General features: G+C 38.9%; 1 protein-coding gene and 1 non-coding gene across 11 annotated transcripts in view; one reads left to right on the forward strand and one right to left on the reverse strand.

Moving 5' to 3' along the window:
• The window catches only part of CACNA2D1 (calcium voltage-gated channel auxiliary subunit alpha2delta 1), a 587,655-nt gene that overhangs the window by 430,842 nt on the left and 136,397 nt on the right, over window positions 1-20,416 (reverse strand). The window lies entirely within an intron of this gene.
• LOC136384274 (small nucleolar RNA SNORA5) lies at window positions 1,124-1,258 on the forward strand. Its single transcript, XR_010747565.1, has one exon. It is a non-coding gene; the product is annotated as a small nucleolar RNA SNORA5 (small nucleolar RNA).

Raw genomic sequence — 20,416 nt, forward strand, 5'->3', positions numbered from 1 at the left:
ATATTAATTTCAGGTATACAACAAAGTGATTAAATGTTCACAAAATTTACAAAATGATTACCCTAATAACTCTAGTACCCAACTGGCACCATACATAGTTATTACAATATAATTAACTATATTCCTTATGCCATATTTTACCTACCTGTGACTGTTTTTATATCTGGCAATTCGTACATCTTAATTCCTTCCCCTTGTTCACCCTCCACCTCACTGACCTCCCCTCTGGCAATCATCAATGTGTTCTCTGTATCTATGAGTTTGTTACTGGGTTTTTTGTTGTTGTTCATTTATTTTATTTATTAGACACCACATACAAATGAAATTATAAAATTATTTAAGTCCCAGAAGGAGTAAAGCTTTTAAAAGCTTTGAGAAATAGTGAACGTGTTGAACTCAGAGCAAAAAGCCAACATTCAGAGTGACCCTACACATCTCATCTGAAGCCTAGTGGACAGAAGACAGTGGGATACTATCCACACAACACTGAGAGACAAGACTGCAGTGTAAGGGATGGAGATATCTGGGAACATAAAATTAAACGCTTAAAAATACTCTTGAAACAAAAGGGACATACTCTCAAGGATATTCTAATACAAAATAATCTCTTAAAATTGTATTAATAGAACTGAGAAAGATAAGACATGTAGGAATATTTATGTTTTTTTTTTGTTTTTTTGTTTTTTTGTATTTTTCCGAAGCTGGAAACGAGGAGAGACAGTCAGACAGACTCCCGCATGCGCCCGACGGGGATCCACCCGGCACGCCCACCAAGGGGCGACGCTCTGCCCACCAGGGGGCAATGCTCTGCCCCTGGGGGGGGGGAGGTCGCTCTGTTGCAACCAGAGCCACTCCAGCGCCTGGGGCAGAGGCCAAGGAGCGCTCGGGGCATCTTTGCTCCAATGGAGCCTCGCTGCGGGAGGGGAAGAGAGAGACAGAGAGGAAGGAGAGGGGGAGGGGTGGAGAAGCAGATGGGCGCTTCTCCTGTGTGCCCTGGCCGGGAATCGAACCCTGGACCCCTTGCACGCCAGGCCAACGCTCTACCAAGGACATGTAGGAATAAACAGAGCATCCATGCAGAGATACAGGACATGTTATTTGGGTCATTAAGAAAACAGGGGACCACAGCCAAGTCAAATTCAGCCCCTGCTCCCCCCATAGCAGGGGCTGGCCCAGATGGCTGCTACAGCAAGCTAACCGCTCATGGGCTCTGGGTTCCTGCCCTGGGACGTGGGGATAAGTTTAGCTGTGGACATGGAAAAAAAAAAAAAAAAAAAAAAACAGGGGAAAGGAATAAAAGTCATGAATGGATTAAAAATAAAAATGCCTGACCAGGCAGTGGTACAGTGGATAGCACTGACCTGGGACTTGAAGACCCAGGTTCGAAATGCTGAGGTCAATGACTTGAGCACAGGCACACCAGCTTGAGCTCAAGGTCTCCGGCTTAAGAGTGGGACAACAGACATGAACCCATGGTCACTGGCTCAGCTGGAGCCCCCAGTCAAGGCACATAAGAAGCAATCAATGAAAAACTAATGTGTCACAACAAGTTGATGCTTCTCATCTCTCTCCCTTCCTGTCTGTATGTCCCTATCTGTCTCTCTTTTTCTCTCTAGAACAAAATGAAAGGGGAAGAAAGGAAGGGAGAGAAAGAGCGAGAGAGAGAGAAATAGAGCGAGAGAGAAAGAAGGAAGAAAGGAAAGAAGGGAGAGATGGAGGGAAGATGGGAGGGAGAGAGAGAGAAAGAAAGAGAGAAAGAGAGACAGGAAGGAAGGAAGGAAAGAAGGCAGGCAGAATACACAAACTATCACATGGAAAAATGAAAAACAAAAAACAATTTGATCAGAGTAGGAATAAAAAAAAACAAAGCCCTAAAAAAAGAGTAAGAGGTAGCACTTTGTTAAGCAATAAACAGTGACATGAAAAAACAAAATTGATTTTCTTTTAGTCATAAAGTTAAGTATGAATGAACTGAATTCTGCCAATAAAAGGCAAATTATCATATTAGATCAAATATTAAGAAACAATTATATATTGTTTAAAAGAAATATCTTTGCCCTGGCCGGTTGGCTCAGTGGTAGAGTGTCGGCCTGGCGTGCGGAGGTCCCGGGTTCGATTCCCAGCCAGGGCACACAGGAGAAGCATCCATCTGCTTCTCCACCCCTCCCCCTCTCCTTCCTCTCTGTCTCTCTCTTCCCCTCCCGCAGCCCAGGCTTCATTGGAGCAAAGATGGCCCGGGTGCTGGGGATGGCTCCTTGGCCTCTGCCCCAGGCGCTAGAGTGGCTCTGGTCGCAACAGAGCGACGCCCAGAGGGTCAGAGCGTAGCCCCCTGGTGGGCAGAGCGTCGTCCCTGGTCGGCGTGTCGGGTGGATCCTGGTCGGGCGCATGCGGGAGTCTTTCTGTCTCTCCCCGTTTCCAGCTTCAGAAAAATACAAAAAAAAATAAAAATAAAAAATAAAAATAAATAAATAAATAAAAGAAATATCTTTTTTAAAAGTTTTAAAATTAAAATGTTGCAAATAAAGGGAAAGATAAAGCTATGCCTCCACCAAAACAAACAAACAAACAAACAAAAAGTCAGGTGAAATGATACTATAAGATTAATTAGATTTTTTAATATTCACCTGTTTAATTAATAAAATGCTACCCTCTATTGATGACATGAAGATGAGGACATTAAGATTCTAGAAAATTTGGCCCTGGCCAGTTGGCTCAGCGGTGGAGCGTCGGCCTGGCGTGCAGGGGACCCGGGTTTGATTCCTGGCCAGGGCACACAGGAGAAGCGCCCATTTGCTTCTCCACCCCCCCTCCTTCCTCTCTGTCTCTCTCTTCCCCTCCCGCAGCCAAGGCTCCATTGGAGCAAAGATGGCCCAGGCGCTGGGGATGGCTCCTTGACCTCTGCCCCAGGCGCTAGAGTGGATCTGGTCGCAGCAGAATGACGCCCCGGAGGGGCAGAGCATCGCCCCCTGGTGGGCAGAGCATCGCCCCTGGTGGGCGTGCCGGGTGGATCCTGGTGGGGCGCATGTGGGAGTCTGTCTGTCTCTCCCGTTTCCAGCTTCAGAATAAAAAAATAAAAAAAATTAAAAAAAAAGATTCTAGAAAATTAAATATTGAATCAGAGATAATACAATCATTACTGTATTTTACACATTGCTAATCCTATATAAAACCAATTAATATCCACAAATATTAGAATTAATCAAAATGTAACCTGTTCTCTCATTTTTTTTATTCAGTTATGGTTAATCAGAGATTTCACTTTGTAAAGACTAAACAGTAATTTTAATTAATTCCTAAATCAATATCACTAGGTGGGAAGCATTTTTTTTTAAATGTTGCATAGTATGGAGTTTCCAGGTACAGAAAAACTGAACAGAGAGCCTCAAAAATCAAATATGTATTTTAGTTGACAAATAATAATATTGCTTATGTTTTTAAATCTATACTTATGTTTTAAATAGAAGCATCAAGAAATACAAAATGAAAAAGATAATAGGGTAGTTTTAATTTTTTATATTGTAACAACTTAACTTAAACATTTAAAGTAACTACTTCAAGCAAATTTAACACATTTTCTGCATCATTTATGGGGCAGATCCATTCTTCATATGATATCTTTCACCGAGTAGTGCTTGTTGTTATTCGGGTTTATGTTTTTGATAACTCAATTCTTTCCTTTCATTGCTAATTGAATTTCTAAACACTAATCTAATTATTTCTTCTCAAATTAAAACTGAAAAAAAATTAATATAAAATATCCTCAATCTTAAAACACCCCCAAAATCTAATGAAGAGAAAAATTCAGTTCCTGAAGAAAACATGCCCAGCCCTGGCCAGATGCTCAGGTGGTTGGAGGCTGTCCCAAAGCGCAGAGGTTGCCAGTTCAATCCCTGGTCAGGACACACACAGGAGCAGATCAACTGATATGTCCCTGTCTGTCTTTCCCTCTCTCCCTTCCTCTCTCTCTAAAATCAATAAACATTAAAAAAGAAAGAAAAAAGAAAACAAGCCCAGAAGTGTTTTTCTTCCCCTCTCTAAAATAATGAGAATCAAATACAAAAGGATGATTTTCTATTTGACTAGAAAAGGAAACCAAAGCAACTGGATCAGGATTTAATATACAAATCAAGTATCTGATTCAGTAGTACTTGACCAGGTCACACCACAACGCAAATCAGAACCGAACATATCAATGTCATCAAGAGCACGCCGGACAACTAACTCACGCTAGTTGAATTTCATACAATTTTTAAACATAACCTGTACCATACAAATGATTCTGTATTTATTAAGCTACCAAGTCTTTTGGAGCTCACTGCTTCTTAAAACGCATTCTTTATTCTCCCCTTTAAGTTTAAGCACTGTCACTAAATGGAGAAGTGGGAAATTACTATCGTTACACTAACACAACAAAAACGTACACTGCCAGCTCCCTTTGTCACGGACGCCTCCTTATGTGGCAATAAAACACTGGCAGATCATAGGGATAATTCCCCTGTGTGTGCAGCTGAGAGGAAAAGTATGGCTTGCCTTGACAGGAACTGCCTTTAAGTCTTTAAACTGTCCTCCTTCTAGTGTTTATTCCATGTGCCTTCTGTGCGGCTGAGAAATGCAGCTTCGAATCAGTGAGCTCGGCTGAAGTACTTCGGGAGAGCCTCGAAGGATCTTTGCGGTAACTAAAATACATTAACTTTCCTCAGGGCAGACGTGAGGTGCCACTTGCTGCTCCTTAATATGCCGATTTAGCTTCCAACAGTGACAGGGCAATTGGTGTGAAATGTCAGAGACCGACCAGACACTACGATTTAGTGAAGAGAAATTTGATCATGGAACTGCAGTAACATTAACAGCACTGACTGTCCAGGCTGACTGGCAGACATTTGGCACAATTGAAATTATAGAAAGAGCTACTCCCCCCTCCCCCCCCCCCCCGCCCCCCCGTCCAGATTCCCAAAAGAGAGCATCATGTTCAAAATTATAAATCTCCAGTAAACCATTACTGGAGGCAAATGAATGATAGTGGACACATTAAATACTTACAAATTTTAGAAAGAATGAAAATTCTGAGTTTTGAAAGTTCTTTGTACTCTGCTAGATAAACTCAGCTGGCCTCCGTAAAACCCTTGCCCACTCCCATAATGCAGCCGCGCCTCCTTTAATGACGCAATAGTCTTGTCCTTTAACCGTATACTATTCCTTGAATGTCTTACTATTTGTAATTAAAGTTGGTTAATTTAAATATACCTTAAGTATTAACTGCAAGTGATTCACTTAGTTCTGCATCTTTGACGATAACCAGCAATATAGGTGTTAGTAAAATTTACTTCTTGAAATACTATCTAAATGAGACAGACAATATAAAAAAGTCATTGGTCTCACTGGATGTAATTGTGTGAATAACTTCATGGCTTTTAAGCTCAAGTTTAGAAATAAAAACCATTATAATTAATTTTGATCTTTATGCCACATCTGCATGTATTGCTATATAGACAGTTTCCTTAACACACTCCCCAAATATATTCACTGTGGTACAGAAGGTCCAGCACATGTGTAAATACTCCAAAATAGTTGGTTTTCATATATAAACTCAAGTAAGTCCACTAAGCTTCATAAAAACATTTAGATTTTATTATCTCTGTCTCCATCACCAGACAACCACACATTTTCCTATAAATATTTAATGCATTACCAGTAATAGTAACACTAGAAGATAGAAAGGCAAGAGCCTCTCCTTTGTCCCTCCAACCTTCCTTCTCTTTTAGCCTTTCTCTCTTTTTACATTGTATTACAATTGAAGTAAGCTATCATTCCCCCTTCTTTTGTATAGCATATCTTACATAAAATAAAATGTGATAATATATCAGCTTATTTTGAAACAAAAATACCATTCTAGAACTACATGACCTTGGGTGATATACTTAAACCTTTCTAATCTATAATTTTTCACCTTATCACACTGAAGAGAAAGAAGTTGGGGGTGAGGTCAAAATGAAAGAAAAAGAGGAAGCGGAGGAGAGGAAGAGAAAGGGAAGAAATTATTAAATGAAATAATACATATAAAATACTCAGCAGAGTACCTGACATAATAAATGCAAGGCAGAGGACAAATGCTGCTGCTGTAAAGCTGGGGAATTAAATGGATCTGGATTCAAATCCTTAGATAAAAAATCTCTATAAAATAGAGATAATATTAATATCAGGTGCTTAGCATATATTATAAGTACTTAATTAATTATTGTTGTTACTTTTCTCCTATGTTGCATAAGGTATTTGTTATTTTTTAAACATTTTAATGTTCAATCCTTAATATACCATCATTCTTTATGAGAAATTGTGAAGATTATTTTCATTTTAATGGTTAGAATTTGTAAGTCAAAATATAGTGACTAAGAAAGGCCTCAGAAACTACATACTTTTACAATATACTTTGATCTTGTTATTTTATTTTATTTTATTTTTTATACTTTTCTGAAGCTGGAAACGGGGAGACAGTCAGACAGACACCCGCATGCCCACCAGGGGGCGATGCTCTGCCCATCCGGGGGGTCGCTCTGTCACTACCAGAGCCATCCTAGCACCTGAGGCAGAGGCCACAGAGCCATCCCCAGCACCTGGGCCATCTTTGCTCCAATGGAGCCTTGGCTGCGGAGGGGAAGATAGAGACAGAGAGGAAGGAGAGGGGGAGGGGTGGAGAAGCAGATGGGCGCTTCTCCTGTGTGCCCTGGCAGAGAATCGAACCCAGGACTTCTGCACGCCAGGCCGACGCTCTACCACTGAGCCAACCAGCCAGGGCCGATCTTGTTATTTTAAAAATGCCCATCTGAGAGGGAAAATCAATGTATGTATGCCAAGTTATTTCATGAAAATGAACACTTCTGCAAGAGTAGAACTTGCTTCTGAGAACTGCTGGCAAAACTGGCTACTGAACATCTACATTTTAAAGAAATGTTCTAAGTACATAAATATCATACTAGATGATTTATTTCTTTTCCATTTTAAAGGTCTCATTATGTTGTTGTGCTGGAGAAAATAATGGCATAGGCAGTAATGTGTAGGGCAGTAAATTCTCTGTAAACCTTCTTGTAGAAAATGAGTCATTATTATTATTTATTATTGAACTTTTAAGTTGGCTGACCTAGAATTTCTAAGAAAAGACAGTGTAAACAATCAGAGGTGATTAGTTTGTCAGGCAACAAAAGAATGACATTTATAGGAGTAGCTGTAATTGGGGAGTAATGAGTCCTGGGACTAAATAGATAAATTAATCAGAGAAAGAATAGACAGTCTTTTGGAAATAATTCCTCAGCTGTCAAGACACACGTTGGTGTTTGCTCTTAACTGGGCTTTTCTGGTGTCATCTGCCCCAGAATACAAGGTCTGCCGACGGCAGGATCCCTGCCCACAGTGCGGCATGCGGCCATGCTGCCCAAGGCTGGGGTAAACATGCAAGTCAGTGCACATGAGCAGGTACACGTACTCAGTAACCACAGCTCTTAGGCTGAATATTCTTTTAAACAAATAAATCTAGAAAACAGATGTTTGTCCTAGCCAGTCTGTTAATTTTGAACTGATTATGTTGCCAAAAACAAAGGCACTAATCTGTAGAGAACAATTTTGACATAATTATAATAATTAAAAACATACCTATTATTCAAAATTAAGTCCTGCTTACAGAACCATATTTAAATTATTATACTGGGCCAAATACAACCTGGTCATTCCCACATAAGTTTTCAGAATCCCTGTTATTTAAAAACAAGTAAAGAAAATAGAGAGAAGGATGTCATAGAAAGATTAAAGACTGTTCCATTAAAAGAAAATATAAATAATGCCCATCTGCTTTTGACTCAACCATTCCACTTACCATATATAACTTAATTCTATTAAAATAATCAAATGTTTTCCTGTATACTAAAGATGTGTATTGTTGTTTGTATCTATGAGATGCAGATATTAACTAAACTTACTGTGGTAATCATTTCATGATACATGTAAGTCAAATCATTATGCTGCGTACCTTATGTGTACATACTGCTATAGGTCAATTATATCTCAGTGTAACTCCGATCTGCAGACACAGTAACACACCTACCTCCTAAGGTTGTTCTGAAGATTAAATTTGATTATTCATGTAAAGCACTTAACATAATGTCTGGAAGGAATGACAGCTCGGCCGCTGAGAATCATTATTTGTCAAGAACACTGATCTATGAGTTTATGATGGTTCCTATCACCACCCCCAACACCCTCTCCCCGCTCCACACGCACAAAAAAATGAGATAGTCTCATAAGGAGAATGCTAATCAAATTTTAATTTACATGGAGAACAGAAAATAAAATGTGTTTAAATTAGACAAGGACATGCACATTAGAAATAATTTCTTGAACACCAAGCTAAATAATAATAATTGAGCAGTACAGTTGTGGAAGCTTCATTATTGAATATATTTCAACAACAGGTAATTCCCTAAGCTTTGTGGTTTAGACATTTACCTGCTTGAGAGGTCAGAAAAATGAATTCCCAAAATTCCTTCAAGATTTATGATTCTATGATATTTTAATTAAATTAACAGGGCATTCCATCATTCTAATGGCAAATTGTGTCAGGGAATTTTAAGGAAAGCAGAGAGAGCTCATTTTTTTTTTTTTTTCTTTTTTCTGAAGCTGGAAACAGGGCGAGACAGTCAGACAGACTCCCGCATGCGCCCGACCGGGATCCACCCGGCACGCCCACCAGGGGCTGTGCTCTGCCCCCCAGGGGGCGATGCTCTGCCCATCCTGGGCGTCGCCATATTGCGACCAGAGCCACTCTAGCGCCTGAGGCAGAGGCCACAGAGCCATGCCCAGCGCCCGGGCCATCTTTGCTCCAATGGAGCCTTGGCTGCGGGAGGGGAAGAGAGAGACAGAGAGGAAAGCGCGGCGGAGGGGTGGAGAAGCAAATGGGAGCTTCTCCTATGTGCCCTGGCCGGGAATCGAACCCGGGTCCTCCGCACGCTAGGCCGACGCTCTACCGCTGAGCCAACCGGCCAGGGCGAGAGCTCATTTTTATTAATGCAATTCTTGATTTTATAAGCTCTAAAAATATATCAATAGAGGCTAAATAACTTCTGTGTATTAAAAAAAAAGAAAAGCTGTGGTGTTGAGTATCATATAGGGCTTCTGTCTTCATGATGCATAGTAAAAGTTACAGTGAATGCACAGAAGAGTTAGATGTTTGCAATTCTGAGGAAGGACAATGAGGGGTTAATAAGCAAAAGCAAAAGCAAAACATCCATGCATTAAAATAAAGTTAAGAACATTTAGGAATCAGAACACTACCTGAAGTTCAACAGTATAAAGCTTCCACAGTGCTTCCCATCAGCAAACACTACTGATCAGACCATCTCCACTTTCATGGTCGCTGTGGAGTTCTAGCTAGACTCCACTGAGTGGATCCAAGGGCTAGCCTTGTATTAGCACTGTTCCTCTACATTTATTTCTGTACCAAACACCATTTACTAGCACATTCTTATCAGGGCAGGTCCACAGTTCTGTTGAGACAAGGTTGCAATTTTGTAAAATGGAAGTAGAGTGAATTATGGATTTGTTTGCCTCATCTGGTATTATCTTTTTAACAACCGTCCTAGGTTTCCTAGACTCTCAAGTCACTGATAAAGTTTGATGACTACCATCATAGAGAAAGTACTGTATGAATAGTTAAAAATCCCATGTCCAAATGCAGACCTACCACTCATTAACTGTGTGCATGGGTGGGCCAGCCTTATAGGTGTGTAACTTTTGCAGTTAGATAGGGCCCTTCACTCAGGTGGACCACACAGTTGGTTTAGCGCTCTGCTGTGGCCATCTTGAAATTCTTAATCACTTTTTAAGAAAGGCCTCATATTTTCATTTTGTAAGTCACTTCACCTAATTCCCATTTTACTCAATGCAATAAAAAACCCCAACACTCTCTTTTACCCTAATTTTTGCTAGTGCTAGGTTATCAGAGCATACATTATCTTTGTCAAACTGCCAATACAGTAATGCTCTTGTTGATATTTTAAATATTACCTTCTGGCCTGAGCAGGTGGTAGCACAGTGGATAGAGCATCAGACTGGGACACAAAGGACCCAGGTTCAAAACCCCTAGGTCTCCGGCTTGAGCGCAGACTCACCCGGCTTGAGTAGGGGCTCACCAGCTTGAGCATGGGGGTCACTGGCTTGAGTGTGGGATCATAGACATGATACATGGTCACTGGCTTAAGACCAAAGATCGCTGGTTTGAAGCCCAAGGTTGCTGGCTTGAGCCCAAGGTCAATGGCTTGAGCAAGGGGTCACTCACTCTGCTGTAAGTGCCCTGGTCAAGGCACAAATGACAAATTAATCACTGAACAACTAAGGTGCCACAATAAAGAATTGATTCTCATCTCTCTCTCTTCCTGTATGTCCCTATCTCTCTGATTCTCTCTGTCTCTGTTAAATAAATAAATAGATAGATAGATAGATAGATAGATAGATAAATAAAATATTACTTTCTGATCTTATAGAATCAAGTCAACTCAAGACTATGAGAATCACATTCCCAAAAAGATTTCTTTTATTAGAAAGTGTCTATAATTGTTGCATAGAATCTTTCCTTGTCTGAATATCTTCCATTAAAAAATTAGGTGCACTTTAGCATTAATTGTGCTCTCCATCTTCAAGATATGTTTGGCTTACAGGTTTTCCCCAACATGTCTTTGTTCATACAGTCTTTTTTAGTGTAAACACTACTTGTGGGGGAGGGATAAAGATCTCTCTAGCACTTAGCAATTTACAACAGAAGGTGCTTTTTAAAAACACTTTACTACGAACATTTAAATAATATATGAATCAAAACAGAATGTTATAAAAATTAAAACACTGGGTATGGTAGAGAGTTGTAGCATAGTTACAGGTATATGGATCTGTCGTGTCCATCTTAGTAATTTAAGAGATTCTAGACCAGGGGTCCCCAAACTTTTTACACAGGAGGCCAGTTCCCTCAGACCATTGGAGGGCCGGACTATAAAAAAAACTATGAACAAATCCCTATGCACACTGCACATATCTTATTTTAAAGTAAAAAAACAAAACGGGAACAAATACAATATTTAAAATAAAGAACAAGTAAATTTAAATCAACAAACTGACCAATATTTCAATGGCAACTATGCTCCTCTCACTGACCACCAATGAAAGAGGTGCCCTTCCAGAAGTGCAGCGGGGGCCGGATAAATGGCCCCAGGGGGCCACATGTGGCCCACGGGCCGTAGTTTGGGGACCCCTGTTCTAGACAGCACTTAAGTGTTCTACCTTCTCCTCAGTTTGGGTCCAGATTCCTATCATTATAATGAAAGATTTAAAAGTTTACGGAGATGCTACTAAAGTGTGTAACCTGAGAGAGGAAATGCGGTGTGGTGTGATATGTATAGAGATTTCCATTTAACATGTCACCAAATGATATAAAAAATGCAGACATCTCTCCCATTTAAACAAGAAAAGAACATTTAAAACAAAATAAGATGTTGTGAGTAAAAATTCTGATAGCCGATCAAATGAAAAAAACATAATGTATTTATATCAATCAACACCCCCAACCAACTTTATAAATTCTAAGTAAAACAGTAAAATATATACTTATATAAAGGTATGATGAGGATGACGTCAGAGTAATGGCGGGGTAGGAAGCGATACCGATAAATCTCCCCCAAAACTCAACAAGATCTTCAACCAGAAACAGAAAAACCTATACTTGGAGCTTCCAGATGCTTCGCAATACACCCAAAGGTATGATTGAGTGAAAAATTGGCTAAATATATAACCAAACCCCGAAGGAAATAGGGAGTAAGAAATGCTCCGTCTTCCTCACTAACCTAAACAGGGAGGCTTTCTCTGGTAACTGTGAATATAGAAACTGAGGCGGGCAAAGGGGGTGAATACATCCAGGCCGCGACACAAACGGCCGAACCAGGCTGTGGCACGGAGATCCAAGCCAAGGAAAATCTGATCCTGTGGCAACCCAGGCAATACAAGCTAACACTCGCGCCAAACCCAAACAAAGAAAGACAAGCGGGGCGGCCATTTTACCCGGTCTCCTGGTTGGTGTGCAGTTAGTGGGTGAGAATTTCTTCCTAGGCCCCGAGAGTGGGTGCCCGTGTTGCCCCACGGAGAGGCAGGGTCAGAGGCCTTTCTGTGGGCCAAAAGCAGAGTCTCTGGGCAGCCCCAGCGCCTTGGGAAAGCCACGCACGGGAGGGAGTGAGAACTAATTCCAACGGTGGAGATTTTCCGTGCTGGAGGGTGTTTCACTCAGAGGGAAACGCGGCCGGCCTCATATCCTGGTTTGCGCGCACAGATAGTGAATGAGAGATTCCTCCGAGTGCCTCGGCAGTGCGCGCCCGTGTTATCGCACAGAGGGGCAGAGTCAGGGGCCTTTGTGTGGGCCAAAGCCGAATCTCGGGCCGCCCCAGTGCCTTGCAAAAGCCGCGCATGGGAACGGAGCAAGACTCAATTCCAACGCTGCAACTTTTCCCTGCGGTTGGGGGTTTCACTCAGAGCGTGAGACTGCTGGCCGGATATCCTGGTCGCAGACAGTGAGTGAGAGTTTCCTCCAAGCGCCCCGGAAGTGGGCGCCCGCTTGTGTTACTGGACAGAATGGCAGAGCCAGAGGTCTCTGAGTGGGCGCCTGATTATGCTAGCAGCTCTGACTGACTGAGCCTTACCCAGAGCCCTGTGCTGAGTGGAAATAGAGTGGGGAGTTGCCAGCTCTTTGAGCCTCTTACTATCCAGGCAGAGGCAGCAGCAACCCCATAGCTGGATTATCAGGCTACTAATTGAGGAAGGAAAGACTAGGAGAAAGGCTCCAGGAACACGGACTCTCTCACTGTCGGAGCCTATAAATGCTAATGAGCTTCGACTGCCAACGAGACTAAAGCACAATACATGACATTGCCATAGAGACTTATCAACTGCAAACCTCTACCTGAGCGTGCCAAAGGGGCAAAACCCGGGGTACAGAGTCACCGACCAGGAAGAGGGAGAGAAAAGAAAAAGCAAGAAGATAACCTCTCAAAATCAAGAATAATCTGCAGACTTTATAACCTATCCCATTTTATTATATTTGTTCATTTGTTTCTCTTATCTTCATTCTTGATACTTTTTTTTTCCTCCTCCAATTTGGCCGATTAACTCTCTACCAGTCTTACTCTCTCCTCTCCTTGAACTACACTATCCATAAGTGTTACATTTCCCATTATCTTTTCTCTTCTCTTCCTTTCTCTCTATGAGGGTTGCACTCCAAAACCCTTAACTCTCTCTCTCTCTCCTTTCTTTTTTCTTCTTTTAGTGGTTCCCTCTTTTTTCTCTCTCTCTCTTTCTTTTCTTCCTTATATTAGTTTCTTCCTTTCTCCTTTACATCTCCTCTCATTCAAACCTCAATAACAAACAAATTATCTTATCTGGGACTCAAACTTATGTTTGTGGCATTTTGGGGGGGTTTTACTTCACCTTTTTAACTCACTAGCAGTGCTCCCATCCCTGGCTCTCCATATTATCTAGTTCTTGTTCCACTAAATACAATAGTAATTTTTTAATTTGTCCCCCCATTTTTCCGTTTTCCTCTCAATCCTCTCATCATAACTCTTAGACAACCAACACCTAAAAGCAAATCATTTTATTCTTGACTCAAATTTTTTCCTTATTTGCTTTTTGTGGGTCCATACGTGCTTTTTTTTTTTTTTTTTTTTTTTTTTTGCCCCTTTATTACTTTCCCCAATTCAGGCCCTCCATCACAGGCATTGTTTGTTATAATTCACAGTCCACCACAAGATTTTCTCAAGAAAGAGGGGAGAGGAGAGGAGAGGAAAAAAGGAGGGGGGGAATAATTTCCTTTTTTTTTTAATTTTTATTTTATTTTATTTTTCATTATTTCATTATTAATTTTTTTAAAAAAACAACTCTTTTCGATTTATTTTTTTATTATTTTTTTAAACTTTTTATTCTTTATTAAATCTCATTAATACTATCAACAAAACCACCCTCAGATGCCATTAAGGAAGAGAAAATCGAATATCATGGATACAAAAGAAAGAGAGGTAACACAGCTAGATGAGGAAAAATCTATGGAGAAAAAAATTAATATACTGGAAACCTTGAAGCTAAATGACAGAGAATTCAAGATAGAAATCCTAAAAATCCTCCGAGATATACAAGAAAACACAGAAAGGCAATTTAGGGAGCTCAGAAAACAACTCAATGAACACAAAGAATATATGTCCAAGGAAATTGAAACTATAAAAACAAATCAAACAGAGATGAAAAACTCAATTCACGAGCTGAAAAACGAAGTAACAAGCTTAGCTAATAGAACAGGTCAGATAGAAGAGAGGATTAGTGAAATAGAAGACAAGCAACTTGAGGCACAACAGAGAGAAGAAGAAAGAGACTCAAAAATTAAAAAAAAATGAGATAGCCCTACAAGAATTATCTGACTCCATCAAAAAGAATAACATAAGAATAATAGGTATATCAGAGGGAGAAGAGAGAGAAAATGGAATGGAGAACATACTCAAACAAATAATAGATGAGAACTTCCCAAGCCTGTGGAAAGAACTAAAGCCTCAAGTTCAAGAAGCAAACAGAACTCCAAGTTTTCTTAACCCCAACAAACCTACTCCAAGGCATATCATAATGAAATTGACACAACCAACAGCAAAGAAAAAATTCTCAAGGCAGCCAGGGAAAAGAAGAATACAACATATACAGGAAGGCCCATTAGATTATCATCAGATTTCTCAGCAGAAACTCCACAAGCTAGAAGAGAGTGGACCCCAATATTTAAAGTCCTGAAAGAGAGGAACTTTCAGCCACGAATACTATACCCATCAAAGCTATCCTTCAAATATGAAGGAGAAATAAAAACATTCACAGATACAGAAAAGATGAGGGAATTTATCATCAGAAAACCCCCACTCCAGGAATTACTAAAGGGGGTTCTCCAATCAGATACAAAGAACAAAAAAAAAAACAGAGCCACAAGTAAAAGCTCCAAGAAGAACACAATAAAACCAAATTTAAACTGTGACAACAACAAAAAGAAAGAGGGGGAGAAGATGGAGATTAACAGTAGCAAAGGACGATGGAGTGCAAAAGTACTCACAAAATAGTTCACTACAATGAACAGGGTAGGGACCCTTTTCATTACTCAAAGGTAACCACCATTGAAAAAACCACCACAGAAGCACATGAGATAAAAAAGATAGCAACAGAGGAAAGAGGTATGGAATACAACCAAATAAAAACAAAAGATAGAAAAAGAAAAGAGAAGGATCAAACAAGACATAAAACTAACAGAAAGCAAGATATAAAATGGCAATAGGGAACTCACAAGAATCAATAATTACACTAAATGTAAACGGTTTAAACTCACCAATAAAAGGCACAGAGTAGCAGAATGGATTAAAAAAGAAAATCCAACTGTATACTGCCTACAGGAAACTCATCTAAGTAACAAGGATAAAAACAAATTCAAAGTGAAAGGCTGGAAAACAATACTCCAAGCAAACAACATCCAAAAAAAAGCAGGTGTAGCAATACTCATATCGGATAATGCTGACTACAAGACAACAAACGTACTCAGAGACAAAAATGGCCATTTCATAATGGCTAAGGGGACACTGAATCAAGAAGACATAACAATCCTTAATATATATGCACCAAACCAAGGAGCACCAAAATATATAAGACAGCTACTTATTGATCTTAAAACAAAAACTGACAAAAATACAATCATACTTGGAGACCTCAATACACCGCTGACGGCTCTAGATCGGTCATCCAAACAGAGAATCAACAAAGACTTAGTGGCCTTAAACAAAACACTAGAGCACCTGGATATGATAGACATCTACAGGACATTTCATCCCAAAGTGACTGAGTATACATTTTTCTCCAGTGTACATGGATCATTCTCAAGAATTGACCATATGTTGGGCCACAAAAACAGCATCAGCAAATTCAGAAAAATTGAAGTTGTACCAAGCATATTTTCTGATCATAAAGCCTTGAAACTAGAATTCAACTGCAAAAAAGAGGAAAAAAATCCCACAAAAATGTGGAAACTAAACAACATACTTTTAAAAAATGAATGGGTCAAAGAAGAAATAAGTGCAGAGATCAAAAGATATATACAGACTAATGAAAATGACAATACGACATATCAGAATCTATGGGATGCAGCAAAAGCAGTGATAAGAGGGAAGTTCATATCACTTCAGGCATATATGAACAAACAAGAGAGAGCCCAAGTGAACCACTTAACTTCCCACCTTAAGGAACTAGAAAAAGAAGAACAAAGACAACCCAAAACCAGCCGAAGAAAGGAGATAATAAAAATCAGAGCAGAAATAAATGAATTAGAGAACAGAAAAACTATAGAAAAAATTAATAGAACAAGGAGCTGGTTCTTTGAAAAGATCAACAAAATTGACAAACCCTTGGCAAGACTTACCAAGGAAAAAAGAGAAAGAACTCATATAAACAAAATCCAAAATGAAAGAGGAGAAATCACCACGGACACCGTAGATATACAAAGAATTATTGTAGAATACTATGAAAAACTTTATGCCACTAAATTCAACAACCTAGAAGAAATGGATAAATTCCTAGAACAATACAACCTTCCTAGACTGAGTCAAGAAGAAGCAGAAAGCCTAAACAGACCTATCAGTAGAGAAGAAAAAGAAAAAACCATTAAAAACCTCCCCAAAAATAAAAGTCCAGGCCCTGACGGCTATACCAGCGAATTTTATCAAACATTCAAAGAAGACTTGGTTCCTATTCTACTCAAAGTCTTCCAAAAAATTAAAGAAGAAGCAATACTTCCAAACACATTTTATGAGGCCAACATAACCCTCATACCAAAACCAGGCAAGGATGGCACAAAAAAAGAAAACTACAGACCAATATCTCTAATGAATACAGATGCTAAAATACTAAACAAAATACTAGCAAATCGAATACAACAACATATTAAAAAAATAATACATCATGATCAAGTGGGATTCATCCCAGAATCTCAAGGATGGTTCAACATACGTAAAACAGTTAACGTAATACACCATATCAACAAAACAAAGAACAAAAACCACATGATCTTATCAATAGACGCAGAAAAGGCTTTCGATAAAATACAACACAATTTTATGTTTAAGACTCTCAACAAAATGGGTATAGAAGGAAAATATCTCAACATGATAAAGGCCATATATGATAAACCATCAGCTAACATCATATTAAATGGCACTAAACTGAAGGCTTTCCCCCTTAAATCAGGAACAAGACAGGGTTGTCCACTCTCTCCACTCTTATTTAATGTGGTACTAGAGGTTCTAGCCAGAGCAATCAGACAAGACAAAGAAATAAAAGGCATCCATATCGGAAAAGAAGAAGTAAAGGTATCACTTTTTGCAGATGATATGATACTATACATCGAAAACCCCAAAGAATCCACAAAAAGACTACTAGAAACAATAAGCCAATACAGTAAGGTCGCAGGATACAAAATTAACATACAGAAGTCAATAGCCTTTCTATATGCCAACAATGAAACAACTGAGAAGGAACTCAAAAGAATAATCCCCTTCACGATTGCAACAAAAAAAATAAAATACTTAGGAATAAACATAACAAAGAATGTAAAGGACTTATATAATGAAAACTATAAACCATTGTTAAGGGAAATCAAAAAAGATATAATGAGATGGAAGAATATACCTTGTTCTTGGCTAGGAAGAATAAATATAATCAAGATGGCTATATTACCCAAAGCAATATACAAATTTAATGCAATTCCCATCAAACTTCCAATGACATTTTTTAAAGAAATAGAGCAAAAAATCATCAGATTTATATGGAACTATAAAAAACCCCGAATAGCCAAAGCAATCCTAAAGAAAAAGAATGAAGCTGGGGGCATTTCAATACCTGACTTCAAACTCTATTATAGGGCCACGAAAATCAAAACAGCATGGTATTGGCAGAAAAATAGACACTCAGACCAATGGAACAGAATAGAAAGTCCAGAAATAAAACCACATATATATAGTCAAATAATTTTTGATAAAGGGGCCAACAACACACAATGGAGAAAAGAAAGCCTCTTCAATAAATGGTGCTGGGAAAACTGGAAAGCCACATGCAAAAGAATGAAACTGGACTACAGTCTCTCCCCCTGTACAAAAATTAACTCAAAATGGATCAAAGATCTAAACATAAGACCTGAAACAATTAAGTACATAGAAGAAGACATAGGTACTCAACTCAGGGACCTGGGTTTTAAAGAGCATTTTATGAATTTGACTCCAATGGCAAGAGAAGTGAAGGCAAAAATTAATGAATGGGACTACATCAGACTAAGAAGTTTTTGCTCAGCAAGAGAAACTGATAACAAAATAAACAGAAAGCCAACTAAATGGGAAATGATTTTTTTAAACAACAGCTCAGATAAGGACCTAATATCCAAAATATACAAAGAACTCATAAAACTCAACAACAAACAAACAAACAATCCAATAAAAAAATGGGAAGAGGATATGAATAGACACTTCTCCCAGGAAGAAATACAAATGGCCAACAGATATATGAAAAGATGCTCATCTTCTTTAGCTATTAGAGAAATGCAAATCAAAACGGCAATGAGATACCACCTCACACCTGTTCGATTAGCTGTTATTAGCAAGTCAGTTAATAGCAAATGTTGGAGAGGCTGTGGAGAAAAAGGAACCCTCATACAGTGTTGGTGGGAATGTAAAGTAGTACAACCATTATGGAAGAAAGTATGGTGGTTCCTCAAAAAACTGAAAATAGAACTACCTTATGACCCAGCAATCCCTCTACTGGGTATATATCCCAAAAACTCAGAAACATTGATACGTAAAGACACATGCAGCCCCATGTTTATTGCAGCATTGTTCACAGTGGCCAGGACATGGAAACAACCAAAAAGCCCATCAATAGATGACTGGATAAAGAAGATGTGGCACATATACACTATGGAATACTACTCAGCCATAAGAAATGATGACATCGGAACATTTACAGCAAAATGGTGGGATCTTGATAACATGATACGAAGCGAAATAAGTAAATCAGAAAAAAACAGGAACTGTATTATTCCATATGTAGGTGGGACATAATAGTGAAACTAAGAGACATTGATAAGAGTGTGGTGGTTACGGGGGGGAGGGGGGAATGGGAGAGGGATAGGGGGTGGGGAGGGGCACAATGAAAACAAGATAGAAGGTGACAGAGGACAATCTGACTTTGGGTGGTGGGTATGCAACATAATTGAACGACAAGATAACCTGGACTTGTTATCTTTGAATATATGTATCCTGATTTATTGATGTCACCCCATTAAAAAAATAAAATTATTAAAAAATAAATAAATAAATAAAAAATAAAGGTATGTTGAAAATTTAAGAAACTCTCCTAATAGAGTATAAAGTGCTACATGTATCACTTCTTACTGAAACGCTGAGTAGAGCTGTTAGGCACAGGTGTTTGTAGACTGACCTGGCTTCTCAGTGCCAGCAGAAACATGTACATCTCCTTGGCCGGCATCTAGCCTGTTCTTCAAAGCATCTATCTACATGTCATTCTGATGTTCTACTAGCTGTATTTGGAATGTAAATCAAGTCTCTTCCCAGACAGATATTACTTTGTTAAAAAATACTGAATTGGGAGGTTGTATATGTAAATAGTTGCCTTGTAAGCATCAGCAAGAAAACAACCAAGAAACAAAAATATCTTATTGAGAAATCTGCATATTTTGTGAAACTTGGATTTCAAAAATGAAGAGGAATTCTATTATGAAACCATCAACTGGAAGACAGTCTGCAGGCTATGTATGTCTTTTTTACTTAGTGCTGCGCTATGCTCTAAGCAGGTGGTAGATGCTACAAGACAAACAAAACAAATGACAATGCAACTTCATATAACTTAAATCAACTAGTACTATGGGGCCAATTAAAGGCATACTTAATGTTGCTTATTTAGTTATAATAGTTGTATGTCACCTGTACAGAGAGATCTGATTGTACTAAACAAACAACAAAATATATTTTGGCTAAGATTAGTGAGACATCATAGAAGTGAGAAATATGATGCATATAGCTAAAAACTATAATAGATAACCTGAAAATCCCAGATTTCTCATTCTGTATAAGACTTGGTCAAGAAATTAAATCTGAGTTTCAGTTGAGGTACTGTGAAGATTAAATGAGTTTTTGTGTTAAGTTTTAAAACTAATAAAAGCTGCACAAGAAACACCAAGAACTTTGTATTATACATAAGTGGATTTAAATTACTTGCTAGCTTATAAAATTGGACAAATTTTTAATTACTTGAGCCTTAATTTTTC

The sequence above is a fragment of the Saccopteryx leptura genome, chromosome 12, assembly GCF_036850995.1.
Source record: "Saccopteryx leptura isolate mSacLep1 chromosome 12, mSacLep1_pri_phased_curated, whole genome shotgun sequence".
NCBI lineage: Eukaryota > Metazoa > Chordata > Mammalia > Chiroptera > Emballonuridae > Saccopteryx > Saccopteryx leptura.